Consider the following 16696-nt stretch of genomic DNA (forward strand, 5'->3'; position numbering starts at 1 on the left):
GAGCTTCAGATAAAAGGGAGATGAAGGGGAATAAAATCCATTCATTTGTCGTGATCAGACAAGTCACAGTCAGCGTGCATCTGACTGTTTTCAGGGCTATCTGAGCTCAAATTTGCCAGAAGAGATTGTCAAATGGAAATCACAACTGCTTCACTGTTTTATGTTTATACCACTTTTATTATGCTGAGCCTGGCCATTCGGGTTTACAAAACTTGTGGTATTAAAGGCAGGAATATGGAACCGTTGAAATGTACAAAGATTACCTTAAACTGTTTGAAGGTAGCTTTTAATAGGATTAGTGATTCAAATAATTTTTGGTGCTAATACCATGCATTGTATACATTCGCTGTTCAGCAATGACACTATCAAGTGACAAGAGACATTCTGTCTTTCAAGGAAAGGAGAATATTTACAAGCTGGAATTCAGGAGGGTTGAAAAGAAGTGGTCAGAGCAAATGAATTGCATATGGGGCAAATTGTTCAACCAGATCATCTCAGCTATTTCCTCTCTTCCCAGATATACTCTCTCTCCCCTACAGATTCCTACAACACCCTCCTCACTGAGGCCCAACCTACCTCCAAAGAGGCTGTTGAATCTGAGGGGAAATGTACATAGTGTCATGCTTCTGAACTGCCCACAAGTGGAGTGCCATTCACCCCAGTCAGTACAACAAATTACAGAAGAACGTGCAGATGTTCAAAATATGATCACAGAAAACCTCTTGGGTTCTGTTGGACTCCTCAAGTTTGTGCCCCCTTCTTTGGGGCTCAGCAAAGGTGAAAGTAAGCTGGTGCGCCCCTGTGTGGCATACCTGTAAGAGACTGGGGGTGGAGTTCTGGATGCTGCCAGCACTCTGGGAAGTGTGACCACAGCACATCCAGGGTGACCACAGTGCATCCAGGGTATACTTCTGGTGCTCAGGTGGCTAGGCAGTTTGGTCCGTGCCCTCCCAGTGATTCAGTGGTTGGGCAAGCACAGTTCCCACTGCCCTAGTGATCGAGTGGCTGGGCAAGCATGGTGGCTGCACCCCTAGACCTGAGCTTCCCATACACAGCCCTGCCCTCACAATCCCCTGCCCTGCCTCCTGAACCCCCATACCCCCGCTCTGAGCTGCCCCTCCCCGCCCGGGCCACTTCCCCACCCCTGCCTTGATGCTTGTACCCCTGAGTCCCTCAACTCCCAACCATTTGCCTGGACCCCTGCACCCCTCACAACCTCTAGCCTCTTACCCTGATCCCTCACAACCCCTGCTCCCCACACGCACGCACAACTGCCCTCTGCCCTGAGCCTCCACACACACACACAAATTTCTTACAGATACTGTTCTATTGCAACCCCACCTTCCCAACCCTCTACCTGGGGGTGTGATGGATAGGATGAGTGCTGGCCAGCACTCGGTGACTAAAGGATTAAACTCAGGTAGCTAAGGGAGTTGGTAGGGGCTCAGAAGAACCAATGGGATACAGTGCTAAAATTTAAATCCTGCTGCCCTTTCTTTTTGAGAGAGTTCTAAGTTAGCAGCTGGAGGAACATGAAATAATCAATGAGATGCCTATAAGAAATGTTTGCATGGAAATGGACTGGGCCTTGAGGAACAGATCAGTACAGATCGTGAGTAAAGGGAAAGTGTATATTTATTCATGATCAGGTTATTTTACTTCATTTTACTGTTTGGTAAAACTTGTGTGTGAAAGTTCTCCCTCCCCCCCATTCACTATACCTCAAGCTGTGCTCAGAGATATCATTTTCCCCCCTCTGTCTTTTAATCTGCTCTTTGTTTAGTTGCCCTGTAACTGCTAGTAACCAAAGTTTGTTTTTTTTAAAGAAAAGGTGATTTTACAAGGTGATTTGATTCTTGTGTCCCGGAAGTTAACAGGAGGTCTGTGCAGGTGCCTGCCTAGACTGAATTGTACTTGGTTTCTTTTTTCAAGCTCCCTTGTGACAAAAGAGCTTGATGGTGGCAGCTACCTTCCAAAGCTAGGAATCTGTGACCTTGGGGAGCTCTTAGAAGCCTATAGAGGCATGGTATTTAAGGTTTCTTGTAGGCCCCTGCCTTCTACACTTGGAGTGCCATTGTGGGGAACAGCCCTGACTGGCACGGGAAGAGGGTTGCAATACAATATACCTGTAAGACATTTAGGTTAGTCTGATGGGCTCTCCTGGGTTCCAATAAGTAGCCTGGGGTTGGCTTGGTCCCACCTCACTGGAGCTTGGATAATCACCAGGATACAACTATGGTTGCCCGACATCCGGTTTTCAACTGGAGCACCTAGTTGAAAAAGAGGGACCATGCTCACATCAGCACTGCCATTAAAAATCTAATCAGCCCTGAACAGGTTAGGACATGCGGCGGGGGGGGGGGGGAATGGGGGGCGCGGAGGGGAAATGCAGAGCTCACTTCGGGTGCCTCCCAGGAAGTTGTGACATGTCCCAGCAGTTTCAAGGAGCAGCATTGGCCAAGGAGTCTCTGAGAGCTGTCCCCAAGCTCCTCCCCCTAAGTTCTCAAGGACTGCAGTTTCTGGACAATGGCAGCTGAGGAGTCGGTGCTGGGGAGTAATGCACAGGGTCTCCTGGGATGCCCCTGCTCCTAGGAACCATAGGTATAGGTCACTGCTTCCTGAGAGGTGCCTGAGGTAAGCACCATCCAGATCCTGCACCTCGACTCCATTCACTTTCCTCAATTCCTTGCCCAAGCCCTGATCCCCCTCCTGCATCTCAAGCCCCTCATTCCTGGTCCCCTTCAGAATCCACATCCCCAGTAAAAGCCCTCACCATTCATTTACCCCAAACCATTGCCCCAGTCCTGTTCACATTCCAAATTCCTCATCTCCAGCCTCACCCCAGAGCCCATACCCCAGCTGGAGCCCTCCCCCGGCTCCCACATGCCAACCCCAGACCCAGCATGGTGAAAATACATTAGTGAGTGATGGTGGGGGTAAAAGAAAGAGGGGGAATGGAGTGAGCAGGGATGAGGCCTTGGAGAAGAGGCATCTCAGAGGAGGAGGTAAGGCTGTTCAGTTTTCTGCAAATAGAAAGTTAGCAACCCTAACTATACTGAGATACTCTAGTTCTACTCACTGTTGGGTACAGAGGAGCCTCAGATGCCACATGGGACTTTGTGATTACAGCAATCAGATGGCTACTAATTACTCCCACCCTCCCCAATCTCCCAACCCCTGGTCCACACACTGAGCTCACCCATTCCACAGTGTCACAGCAAGTTGTGCAGAATTTCAACATAGCAGCTCTCCTGCTTCAAGCCAGGAAACAGTTAACAGTGTTGCCATTCACATCACCACCATTAATCTTCAATGTTAACACTACAGTGAAGCAAAGGGGACAATTTCCTTTTCCAAATTATTCCTGCAGGCTGTTTGCAGAGTCAGGTAAATAGCTCTATACTGAAAACCAATCCTGTCACACCTTAGAGACTTTATTGGGGCATAAGCTTTTGTGGGTAAAACCCACATCAGATGAATTGTAGTGGAGTTTACAGGTGCATATATAAGGACAATGGAAGAAAGGCTACTTGTGTAAATGAGGCTCATCAAGTCAGAGTAGAAGTGGCTCAGTCACAGCAGTTGACGTAGAAGTCAAGAAAATTGCCTTTGTAAGGTGTTAACCAGTTAAGATCTTTATTCAATTCTAAACTGATGTATTTAATTTGAAAATGAACTCCAGTTCAGTTGTTTCTCTTTGTAATTGGGTTTTGATGAGAGATAATTGCCAAGTCTGTATTGTAAGTTTGCAGTACAGTATAAGGTATTTTCATGGAAGGAGATTAAAAGTTATACCTCTCATAGAACTGGAAGGGACCTTGAGAGGTAATCTAGTCCAGTCCCCTGCCCTCACGCAGGACCAAGAACCATCCCTTATTTTTCACCACTTTTAGAAGTTAGTGCTATCCAAACAACAGTGGCACGAGTTGGCTTTTTAGCATGATGTGGCATGTCTGAATTTTAAAAAAATGGAAGTAGCAGGCATATATTTAGAAGTAAGTGACATTCTGTAACCAGGATTGCTGTTAACTAATACATAAATCATAACCAAGCATAGTTTTTAATTAATTCAAAGGTTAGGAATAAAAAAAACCCAGTTTGGGACTATCAATATAATTCTAAGAGCATTTGGGTGAGGAGGCAGTACTGAGAGTGATAATATAACTATTTTGATAGTCCTATTAAATGGATTTACCAACCAAGATTTGCTAGCAGTCTGTTTACATTACGGCTGTGTCTAGACTGGCAAGTTTTTCCCGCAAAAATCTGATTTTGCGAAACAACTTGCCAGCTGTTTACACTAGCCACTTGAATTTCCGGAAAAGCACTGATGATCTCACGCAAGATCGTCAGTGATTTTCCGGAAATACTATGCTGCTCCCGTCTGGGCAAAAGTCTTTTTCCAAAAGACTTTTGCGCAAAAGGGCCAGTGTAAACAGCATAGTAGTGTTTTCCGCAAAAAAGCCCCGATCGTGAAAATGGCAATCGGGGTTTTTTTTGCGGAAAATTGCATCTAGATTGGCTACAGACGCTTTTCTGCAAAAAGTGCTTTTGCGGAAAAGCATCCTGCCAATCTAGACGTGCTTTTCCGAAAATGCTTTTAACGGAAAACTTTTCCATTAAAAGCATTTTCGGAAAATCGTGCCAGTGTAGACGTAGCCTACATGATCATGGGACATTGAAAACCTGAAGACAATTATCCACCTAATTCAGGCCCATACACTGGGGTATTGCAAAGGGTGTAAACATCCCTCTTCCTTCCACCCTCGCCCCCCCCCCCATGGTCTCCCATAAATGTGAGAGGGCTCCATGGATCAAGCTCAGCCCCCCCCTTCTTCCTCCTACAGTGAAGAGTCCACACTGGTGCTCCAGCTTCCCCCTCACGAGGTTGGAACCCTAGTATCAGCTTCCCACTTGGTGGGAAGGGGATGGAGGGAAAGCCTTGCTGTGCTTTGCTATCCAGCTTGTGAGGAAGAAGAGCTCCCTTTCCCCCACTGGGAGCACAACAGCACACCGATGCCTGGCCTGGAGTCTTTCCCCACTGCTCCCATTGGCAGGAATCTGGCCCTACCCCCTCATCCCCAGACCCCCACATCCCAGGCCACTCCTGCACCCTCCCCCCGTGCTAGGGTTAAAGGAGAGCACCATGCTGTGGAAGGGGGCTGGTGACAGCATGACAGGAGTGGGAGAATGGTGTCTCCCACCTGTGAGGAACAGCCCAGGCCTGGCCCCACTGGCCAGAAGCCCTGCCCGCAGCAGCCTCACTGAGCAAGTAGAACAGCAGCAGGCAAAGATGGCTGAGGGAGTGGGGGCAATGGCAGCTGCACTGCCCACCGTGATCCCGGAAGGTAATTTCTATAAAACCTTGATTACTGTGTACATATTTAGTATGTTATACCAAAATTTTACCAGTCACCGTTTCCACTCAAATTTCTCATTAACCTGTCTTATGCACACTCATTGCATGCCTATTTGGAATTCCTTTGTATTTAAAAAAATTGCAGTCCACATTTACAAATATAAAGCATATACTCCCCACACACAAATTCCTCTGTACAGGCCTGTAAATGACCCATTAATGACTTGGGGGAGGAGACGGGGGAAACTGTGTGTGAGAAATGTTGAATAATGCATCCTCAAATACATTTCAATCATTACTGTGATGAAGAGATCTCTGATTTTAATGCTCTGGCCATTGTTACTGCCATAGGCATCATTACGAAAACAGCACCAAGCAAATGAAGCTGGTCAGTCAAACCTGTCACTCTTCACAAAGGAGCAAGTTTGGTGACACTCGGTGTGTGAACGTTAAAGAACAAAACATTGTTTCCAATTTGTCATTGTCCCTATTCACTATCATTCCCCTTCTCCCCCCCCCCCCCCCCAAAAAAAAAAAATTCAGAAAGCTTCAAACAACTTTGACTGATTGAGGAAGAAATTAATGAACTGGGATTCTCTTGGGGTGTCTTGTGGCATCTATTTTTAGATGGGTTTGTGTTTAAATCTGCTGTGAAGAAACATGTCTCTCAATAAAGAGATTCTGCTGATAGTCACTTCCAGGGCAATCTGTCCAGTCAGCAAGAAGGCTAGTGCTGCTGTTATGAACCTTTTCCTGTGTACAGTACACAGCCATTGTGGGTGTCAGTTGTTGAATTGGAAATAGAATTTAGGATGCTTAGCTCCCAAACGACAAGGTTCTCCCACTTCAGCTAAAGGAAAACCTCTTGGTAATAGCATTAAAGCTGATCTCCAGGATCAACTCTAGACACTTGCAGACTTCATTTCCACCACGGCCCCCACACCCATTATAAGGGCAGGTCTACACTATGAGACAATATCAATCTAATTTACACAATTTCAGATACGTGAATACCATACCTGGAGTTGTTGTACCTTAGGTTGAGTTGATGTGGGGTCTCCAGTGAGGGGGAGGGGAGTTGATGGGAGAAATTCTTGTTGGCTCCACCTAATTTTCTCTTCTCTGTGGAGTACTGGAGTCAATAAGAGAACAATCGTTTTAGTAGGTCTTCACTAGACCTGCTAAATCAACCACCAAGGGACCAGTCACCACAGCACTGATCCCCCAGTAAGTGTAGACATGCCCTATAAAGAGACCTTTCGGGGGAAGCAAGAATTTAACTGGACCAACCAATACCAAGCCAAAACATTAATGCTGAACAAGGAAATGAGTTGTTTTCCTAAATACAAATAATAGGCCTATAGAGAAGTCGTACCTAGGATTTGTCAGTTTGGAGAATTAAAGCACATGCCAGAATGTCCAAGATTCTAAACCAGAACTATAGTACGATGAACCCTATTGGGGTAGGGGGAGAAATGTTTGCGACATTAAGCTGGTTTTCTGCAAAGATTGGCAAAACCCTCCCCAAAAAGTGAAGGGAGTGAGTAGCAGATGTTAGCTTAGCTAAGCTTTCCTAGTTAGGGAGTTCTAACTAACCATTGTACTTGTCAAATTTTGTGTCATTCATAAGGAATAAAAGTATCTCCTCTAAGGGGAAAAAAAATGGCAACTGAAAATTGTTAGGCAAGTACATTGTGACGGAGGAGACAATTCAAAGATTGAGGCTATGTCTACACTGCAAGTTTTTTGCGCAAGAAATCTTTTGCGGAAGAGTTCTTGCGCAAAATACACATCTATACCTCAAACCACATTGCAAAAGTGACATGCTATTGCACAAGAGAGCTGCCACACTGCATGACTGCTCTTGTGCAAGAAAGCTCTGATGGCCTCTCTCCCCCTTCCTCCCCCCGATGGGTTTCTTGTGCAAGAAATCCTTCTGGAGCATCCACACTTGCCTTTTTGCACCGCAGTAGCTGGAGCACAAAAGGGGGTTATGCCTTGTAGAAGGAGGTTTACCTACCTGCAAAATCCCTCTGTTCTGCCATTTTACTGAGGATTTACTTGCATAAAAGCGCATTTGAGGTGTGAACGTTCCACAGGGTTTTGCACAAAAACGGCCATTTTTGTGCAAAAACCTTGCAGTGTAGACATAGCCCAAAATAGTAGCATCCATTCAGGCTCTCTTCTCTCTCTTATGTATAAGACACATACATACAGAAGGTATGTCTACACTGCAGAGTTTTTCCTGGAAAAACAGCCATTTTCCCAGAAAAGCTACACTTATGTCCACATTGCAATTGTGTTCTTTCTACAAAAAGTCAAAAGAACGCAGAGGTTTTTCCAATAACGGTAAACCTCTTTCAGAAAGAGGCTTCTTCCTCATAGAAAGAGCTCTTGCAGAAAGACGTGTGTGTATGGGGGAAGGGGGTTTCCCCCCCAAAAGAAGAGGCCTCCAGGAAAAAGCACAGGTGCCCAAGAGGCCACTCCATCCATAGTAATCACAACTTAAATGCGAGACAGCGTCCAATCAATGTGAACGCTATCTTTCAAAAAAGCAGATCGCTTTTCCTATGCACTTTCGCTGTGTGGGCGCTTTCTTCTGGAAAAGCTTCTTTGTAAAGAAGCCTGCAGTCACATAGACGTCTCCATATTTAGAAGAAGAATCTGGTTTAGCAGTAGCATTGACTGCAAGCCATATCAAATCACACAGTGTTAGGTATGTTCTCTCTTGTTTAGGTGTTCTCTGCCCCCATTTTGTAAGTGACTAGCTGTGTAATTAGTGTATTAAAAAGATATATAATGATGAAATGTATTTAGAAGGGACATTTTGTCCCCTGCCTGCTAAGAAGTCATTAATCTCTCACCAGGCTAGTTATGTTACAATGTGGGAACTGTGTTACTACAGTATGGCTTGGCTTTGCATGGACAGAAGGATTGATAAGTTTCCAATTGCAGCAATTTACACCATGTGACAAAAAGCAGTCTGCCTATATTGATGTTCCTCCTCTTACAAAAGAGAGAGCACGCGCGCCTTTTTAAAAGCTCATTTAGAATCACATTATTGCTTAATGTGCTCTTTCCTTGTATTCATTCAGAGCCAAAGCCATTTTCATATTATTATGGCCTCAATTTAAACTAGCTCTCAAGTTCTGAAAAAGGGCTGGACCTAGTTTTCCTCTCACTTCTCATTTAAACTGATGTAAATAAGTCCACTGACATTCGTAGAGCTACACTAGCATAAGCAAGAAAAGAATCCAGCATTCTGTCATAGCCATGTTGAGACTTGCTTGTAGATCAGCATTGCTGTGACTAATGCAGTGGTGTCAATTTAGCAGATCATGTGTCCATAGCTAAGCATTGATCAGCAAAGGCACAGAAGAAAGGTGAGTTTCCCCATCTAAGATTATAGAAAAGGTAGGAGCCAAACACTTTAGAACAATTTGATTGGGGGCCACTCCAAGAATTTGGTAAGTGGTCAAGGGCTAGACTTTTCCATGACATTGATAGAAGGGGCATAGGGTCTGTGATGCATGTTGGGTGCAGAAGAGAGCTCAGGGCAGAGATACAGGTTCAGGGACTAGAAAGGTATGGGTGCAGGAGACAATTCTGACAATGGAGTACAGGAGGAGAGGTAGAGGTTTGGGTTGTGATCTAGGGCAGGAGAGAGTTGTGACCTTGGACAGGGGATTGGGGTAGTAGGTTGAAGAGTGGGTATGGGTGCAGAAGAAGATTCTGATCTGGAGGAGGGGTGCATGGTCTGGGATAGGGTTGTGACCTGGGGCAGGGGTTCAGGAAGAGGGTTGGAGGGAGGAAGGGGACAGAGTACTAGAGGTAGGCTGTGGCCAAGACATGCTTATCTATTTGGCTCCAGACCAGTAACCCAACAAATCCCTCAGGCAGGCTCCTACCGTCTATGTCCCCACATGCCACTGAAAGTGGCCAGCTGCAGGAGCCATGTGCTTCTCTGAGCACTAAGAACCCCAGGCAGGAGGGGGCACTTTGCATGCTACCTGTGCTGCAGACATGGCCCAGGCAGCTCCAATTAAATCTGAAAGATTGGGGGGGGGGGCAGGGCAGCACGCAAAGCTTTTCCAACCCCTTCCCCACTCTCAGCACTCAGAGAAGCACATGGCCCCCACAGCCAGCCACTTTGAGCAGCACGGGGGGGGGCAGACAGGGATCCAGACTGAGGCTCCTGCTGGCCCATGGGCTGGATCTGACAGTTTGGCAGGCCATATCGGCCCTGTATTTTTCCCACCCCTGGTTTTAGATAGAGTCAATTTGACTACAAAAGACAATGTTCTGTCTACATGTTACGCCTGTGCAATCCCATTGATTTTGTTTGAGTTGCTTGGATGTGATTTAAGAGAGCTACATTGGTAGTGAATAGCCCCAATGAATTATACAATAGCAGATTGTACTTCATACCAGTAGAAGTCTCTGGCAGGGGAGTTAGCTGGGGAGGTTCTCTTTTATTAATATAAAGCAGTCACTATAAAATATTTGCTATAAATGTTTCCCACTGCACAGCGTAAAGGGGAAGATTACGTTCTCTGGAGGGGAAGTCCAAGCCTTTATTTAGCCAACTTTCCTGTATTAAAATGTCAGGGCTTTTTAAAATATATACTAATTCTACAGAAGGGTCTTTTCCCTCCGCCACATCACTTAGCAGGGATCATGAAAATGATTTAACTGTATAGCAAGTTGTCTCCGCACATATAACTCTAACTTACAAACTGAAATGTTACAGTCTTTCCCTTAGTCCTATGTGGTCCAATTAAAACACTCAGTTGTAAGTAAGGTCACAGTGCCCTCTGCTGAAATATGGAGCTGCGACCAAAAAAACTCCACACAATTTCCATAATACATCAGGCATGATACTGCCATGATTTTTTTTCCAGTGTGCAAACAGTAAGACTGGCCTTAAAAAGCTTAGGAGTACCTGTGGCTTTCCCTTTACATTAAGGCTTTTAGGTACAAAAATTTCACTCCTTATTTTACATAGATGCTATAGCCACATATCACGGTTTTCAACCACCATCTCAGAGAGCTAATCTGATGTTCGAGATTCACTAGTGAATGTGGTGGGTAGTCATTCAAAAGCAAAAAGCTTGTCGCATTCACCAACAGGCTGTAGTCCATAAAAGCTATAATCGCACCTACCCTGTCTTTTACAATGGCAGCAGAAAATAACAGCAAAGTAGGAAGGGTTGATTTTGATTTGCAAGTATTTGATTATTAAAACCTTGATATATTATCAAGCTGTAGGAGCACATGGAAGAGGTAAAATTAGCATGTAATCCTAATACTTTGAAAGAAGAGGCATTTAATAATAAGTAGGCTTTTATTGACTGTTGGATTGAATTTTTTTTAAATGGATTTAGGAAAAAACATGGACAACTCAAGGCAGAACTGGGAGAGTTGAATCTAAAATAATGCACAGCTAGTTAGCTCTTCCTTAGACAGCTATTGAGGACTAATCAACTTTAGACATTTGACTAATCTGAAAGTCTGGTGGAGGAGCAATATGTGGGGAAGGGGGAGAAAGGAGTGTTGCCACCTATCTGGAAGCTTTCTGGTCTGATTAGCTCCTCCTCCATGCCAGGTTCATCTCTGTAATACTGAAAGGGATTATAAAAAAAAGTGTTGATTAAACCTAGTGCTGCTTAAACCTAGTGCTGCTTAGTCTTTAAACAGACCCTGGCACCAGATATTGGGCAGTATAATGTGGTGGGAGCACTAGCTGACCCCAAATACATGGGGGGGGGGGGGAGAGGAGGGAGGAGAATCATTCTCCATTCTGGTTTTGTTTTGTTTTTTAAATCTGGGGCCTAAGCTCTTCCTAAGTCTTGTCTGTGAAACAAGTAATTATTTTAATCAGATATGCTCTCTGGTACCAGCAAGTGACATCTGTTACATTGAAATGATCATAGCTTTTTATAAAAAACACTCAGATGAACTGGCAAAGACAGATGAGCTGAATGGAGGCCTGTTTCATCAGGAATCACTTTGCCCCTATCTAGTATGCATTTTCTCCACGTTTGATGCAGCGAACAGCAGCTTTCAAAAGTTGCCTCTATCTTTTTAGTACCCATGTAAATCAGAAGTAGAGTTTGTGCTGATTAAAATGTGGCACCATGTCCTAAGAAAGGTGGCTGATTCTGATATTTTATTAAATAACCAACACGTTTTGTTTGAAGATGGACATCTGTTGGAATATTTTCAGTGGTGAACATCTGGAACTTAATTCTCTAGACAGAGTGAAGATAGAGACATGGGAAAAAAAATCTCATCTTTAGTCAAAGTCATTTGCGGTGCCTATTTTAATCTATCCCTCACTCTTCCAATGCCCCCTCCCAAGGTATCCTTTCATTTGTATCCATGGCAACAGCCCTTTACATTTCTTTAGGCTGAGGCTCTGTAAATGGTGTTAACTCAGTTCAACCAAAGGTTATTCTAATTCCCTCCCTCATAGTTTCAATTTAGTGGCTCACATTAACCCAATAATTAAAGTGACCCCCTTTTATTAAAGCAGTTCCACCTTAATTAGTTAATATGATGGTAAGTCCTTTTTTGTCTGTCTCCCTCTCTCCTTGACAGCAATTATATTTAGACAACAACCTCTGCTGGGTAGACGCCAAGTGGTAAAACAACAAAAGATCCCCACAGTAGGCACCAGACAGAGTCCCTTCCTAAGGAATTGAGATTATTGTGGCTATAAACCTTCAAGGGAATTTAGAGTTCCCCACAAAATGGCTGTTATCAGCACGCATTTTAGTCTCCATCTGGGGAGACTATGCCAGCAGATCCTGGTAACGCAAAAGTTAGTCAGGGTTGGAATACACTGATGTATTTTATATGCCTAAATTTATGAGTCAAAAAGAAAGCACCGCTTTCTTCCCTTTTGGCTGTGGAATCACTTTCCTGCTCTGGTTTCAGATTGCTTTGCTTTCTTCATTGCGGTCTGGTGAATGGCACAAACGTGGCATGTGCTTCAGAAAGCTTTTTTTCTGCGGATGCTCATATGTTTGCTGAGTGGGGAAGGCCTTGAAATGCTCTGTAGGTGACACTTCCCTTTTACACTCTAGCAATTCCAATAAAGGAAATGTTTATTCTAAATCTTCCTTGTATCTCTTTCATTCAGCACTTCCTGTAATATATGAACACCAGCCAACTGGTTCTACAAAGAATGAAATGTCTCTTAATAGCCACATTCTGCAGTCTATATGTTCATTTTCCCTTTAATAATTCTCAGTAAGAGAACTTCCTCTTTCCAGCTAACATCTCAACTTAAATCATTCCAGAAGATACACTTTGATAGCAAAGATGCAGCTGGCTCCATTTGTTCTTCCTTAAGCAGGTACCTTTTGATCCACATTATGATGAAATTGTTCTGGACCTGGGAAAAATTGTCAAAGCAGCACTAAATTGTTAAATACGGGAAGGAAGTCAGTAGCTGCTTGTCCTTGTTGTGTTTGCACTGCTGCTGCCATGCCCTAAGACACTTTGTGCTCTGCCCTGTTTAACAGAAGAAGTGTTTCCTGCATGACAACCTATTCCTGTTTGTGACTTTTATCTAGGAAAGAAACATGTTAACTTTCACCAAGTAACTTTCACAGGCCTTTTTTCTAAAACAAAATAATCCATCATCAGAATCAGATCTGCTTCTCTTACTGTACTCTGAGCATTCTGCAGTGGTTGCATCTTTATGACTTCCTCCATTCTCCTCTCCCCACCACCACTACCACCACCACCACAACCCTCCACCTCAGCCCCACCCCTGTGAAAGGAAACCTCTAGAAGAACTCAACTTCTAAGCTTGAAAGAGCTGCCAAACTTTAAAACAGAATTTTATTAAGGATCTTAAAACAAGTCAGCAAAGGCTTAAACACACCCAATACTTACATTTAACAATGGCCTTGGATTTTCCTATCATACCTCAGGTTTAAATTCATGTCTACTTCACAAGTTGAGCTGCTTTAGCTATACCCTATAGTTAAAGTAATATTCCATCCCCTACTGCCATACACCCCAGTTTCCAGGTGCAAAAGCAGTTATATGGATATAAGTGAAACAAACAACAAATAGCCTTGCAGCACCTTAGAGACCAAAAACAATTGTAGATGGTATCAAACTTTCATGGACACAACCCACTTTTTCATATAGAAGTAAGGGGTCTAGAGGTGCAAATAAATAACAGAAAAAGAGGGCATGGGGAGGGAAAGAGAAGGGGGGGGGGGAAATCTTGTCCATTATGGTACAGCTACACAGTAGGACTAAAGTTGAATTAAGCTGCACAGCTTCATCTATATCAATTGTGTAGCTGAAGTTGAAGTAGTTTAATTTGACTTCTGGTGCTGTCTACACAGCAAAAAGTTGAAGGAAGAACACTCTTCCTTCACACTTCCCAAAATGAGCGTTACCATGAGTCAGAGTAAGAAATCCTCCAGCTCAACGTTATTTCAAAATAAAGCTTGTAGTGTGAATGCGTGCTGTTAAACTATGTTGATGTGTAGACATAGCCTTAGAATGCCCACACAGGTTAAAACGTTCTCTAACAGGTTTGTGTGCTATGTATTCCTAAAACATTCCCTCAGTGTTACTGCATCCACTTGTATAATGCTTTTTTAACAATCAAGTCAAAGAAATCATGCTCCTAGCCAAAACAGCTCTATCAGTGCAAAATCTGTAAGCAGCGCAGGCCTAAGGGACTCTTTTGAAAACCTCTGCCCTCCCTTCCCTTTATTACACACAGTGGGGATAAACTGTACATGAAGGGGCCTCACATTCACAATATAAGAATGCAGTTCCCTTTTGCACAATGAGAGTAGTGAATAAAGCAAAAACTAACATTAAATAAAGCACAAATACTGTGTCCAGGCACACACTGCAAAATTCATATACAATAACACACACAAAAAAAAACCCACCACAGCCATCCAATCACTACACATACAAGCTCTGAGTCTGTACTCTCATACATGTGAGAAATTACTAAGACTGCCAATGTGAATAAATGTTTTCAGAATCATCTCTCTGGGTGCATGCCTCCTGCCTTCTCTATGTGTTGTGGTAGGGCCAGTCCCACTCATAGGTCCCAGACCCCTGGTTAGCTCATCATGCTACAGTTTATGGCTTTGTGGACCAGGCTCCACCTGCCCTTGCTGAGGTTGGACTTCAGTTTTCCAGCTAATAGGGCGAGCTGAGTGACCAGTCCTCCCCAGGTACCAGTACTGGCTAGAGAGTCAGGCTATTGAAGGAAGGGAGCCTAAAGATTCCCTGTCAGAGCCCATCACCTTCTTCTGTAGTCTCTGGACATGCTGATGTTGAGTCTCTCAGCTTCTCTGACTCACCTTATCCGTTACAAGTTCCTCTTCATCTCCAAACTCCTCTTCCACCCCACAGCAGGGAATGCTTTTCAAAAGGCTCCATGGCTGCCTGAAGTCAAATCACCTGGCTCTTAACTGATTTATAGCAGCCCCACCCCAGCTGCTTCCATTTTGCCCTTAATAGCCTAGGTTGGCTGCTCCTGCCTGCCCTGAAGTAACCCTCTCACTCATCCAGCCCTCTAACCTGCCATGGCACAGCATGTATGCATAAAAACATGTGAAGGGCCCAATCCTTCTGTGTGGAAGTGCAGGGATATCCCTGTATAAAGCTCATTGTGAGAATGAGGCCTAACAATTTTTCTCTGTGCGTGCATGCCATTTGTGTGGTCGCTTTAGACAGTTAGCTTCTGCATAGTGCCCATGACCTCTTCTGTGTGCTGTAGAACATTCAGGATATTATTAACATTTATATTGCAGTAGCCCTGTTTAATCAATAGGCAATAATTAGGAACACTGCCATGATGAACAATTTCAATTTTTATTTTCATAGTGTAATCTCTTTTGCCAAGCTGCTCATGAACTTTGCCCTGACATTCTTTCCACATCTCTCCAACTTTTTCACATTTGTAAAGCACACTTTGTTGCAGTATCATTAGGAAACAAATGAAGAGGAGTCCGTCAGCTACAGATATGGATTCATTTTCTTTTTCAGATTTGTCTTCCGTGTTTGTGGGCATCTACGACAGCGTATCAAGGATATTTAACTCAGACTAAAATCTTAATCTACTATATATCTGAGAAAGCAACGAGGAGTCCTGTGGCACCTTATAGACTAACTGAAGTGTAGGAGCATAAGCTTTCGTGGGCAAAGACCCACTTCGTCAGATGCATGTGACGAAGTGGGTCTTTGCCCACGAAAGCTTATGCTCCTACACTTCAGTTAGTCTATAAGGTGCCACAGGACTCCTCGTCGCTTTTGCAGATTCAGACTAACACGGCTACCCCTCTGATACTATATATCTGAGAGTGTTTGTCTGTTTGTTTGTTCAAAAACTCCTTCTAAACAGTAAGAGCCAGGATCTCCAAATTTGGTATACAGCTTCCTCTTATCAGAACTTAAAGCAAGGTCAGGGTTTGTTTTTTCCAAGAAAATATGCTGTCCCTGGAATAGGACTGCTTCTCATAAAACCAGACAGAAGAGAAACAGCATCCCCAGACAGGTGAAAAGGGCTCATTGGGGGACTGCCACAGCCCTGAGCCTCCCACAGACCCAGATTCATACTGAAACATTGCTGACTGTCCTGCTTCATCAGGGAACAATGGGAAAGTGTGCAGTTTGCTACATTGCTACTTTTGCTGAGGATCGGCGGGAGGGGGAAGGGGCAGACAGACCTGGATCTCCCAAGGTGAGGGACATGCACTACTCCCCTAGCTGTGCCCACTGCAGCAGCCATGAAGAGTCATTTCTCAGTTGGCCCCCAGCCACTGTAGTGAGAGAGAAGGCTGGGGTAGGCCTCTCCCCCCAGGTCAGCCTTCATACTGAACCTCTCAGCCTAGAACAATGATTTATATGAAGCACGTACATTTTCATTTTATTTTCCAAAAGACAAAAATTATTTGGAGTTAAGAACTTAAGCAATGCCAGGTAAATCTTCTAGTACAATATAACCTAGAAGAAACTATTTGCTTACCTATAAAAATCTGCATTCAGGGTTATTTTTTCCCCTCCAAATAAAAGACTGCATAACTGAAACTTAAAAGTGTACCCAAAGTTATATGATGTCACTTACTCTTGCATGGAACCCTAATTTCAGGACTTCACAACTAAGTATAAAAAAATAGTTTTGTAATTTTTAACTTGGAGTTAGGACATATATATATATATATAAAGCTTTGCAGTTCATGTTTAATAATCTGTTCTCTTCTAAGCTGTTCTCTTCTAATCAATCAAATATCATAGAAACACATGCTAACAATGTTCCTTAGTTTACTAGCCTTGCTTTAGCAA

General features: G+C 43.8%; 1 long non-coding RNA gene across 3 annotated transcripts in view; it reads right to left on the reverse strand.

Moving 5' to 3' along the window:
- Positions 1 to 14767, reverse strand: part of LOC142830044 (uncharacterized) — an 85606-nt gene extending 70839 nt beyond the window's left edge. For 2 of the 3 annotated variants that reach the window (XR_012905061.1, XR_012905059.1), the window contains exons 1-3: positions 6379 to 6493; positions 3200 to 3321; positions 2127 to 2270 (exon numbers count right to left, since the gene is read on the reverse strand). This is a non-coding gene — a long non-coding RNA (uncharacterized LOC142830044). Of the gene's footprint in view, positions 1 to 2126; positions 2271 to 3199; positions 3322 to 6378; positions 6494 to 14712 lie in introns of those variants that run through there. The other variant, XR_012905060.1, reaches the window with a different exon arrangement.
- Between the last annotated feature and the right edge of the window lie 1929 nt (positions 14768 to 16696).

Source organism: Pelodiscus sinensis, chromosome 6 (genome assembly GCF_049634645.1).
Source record: "Pelodiscus sinensis isolate JC-2024 chromosome 6, ASM4963464v1, whole genome shotgun sequence".
NCBI classification, from domain to species: Eukaryota; Metazoa; Chordata; order Testudines; family Trionychidae; genus Pelodiscus; species Pelodiscus sinensis.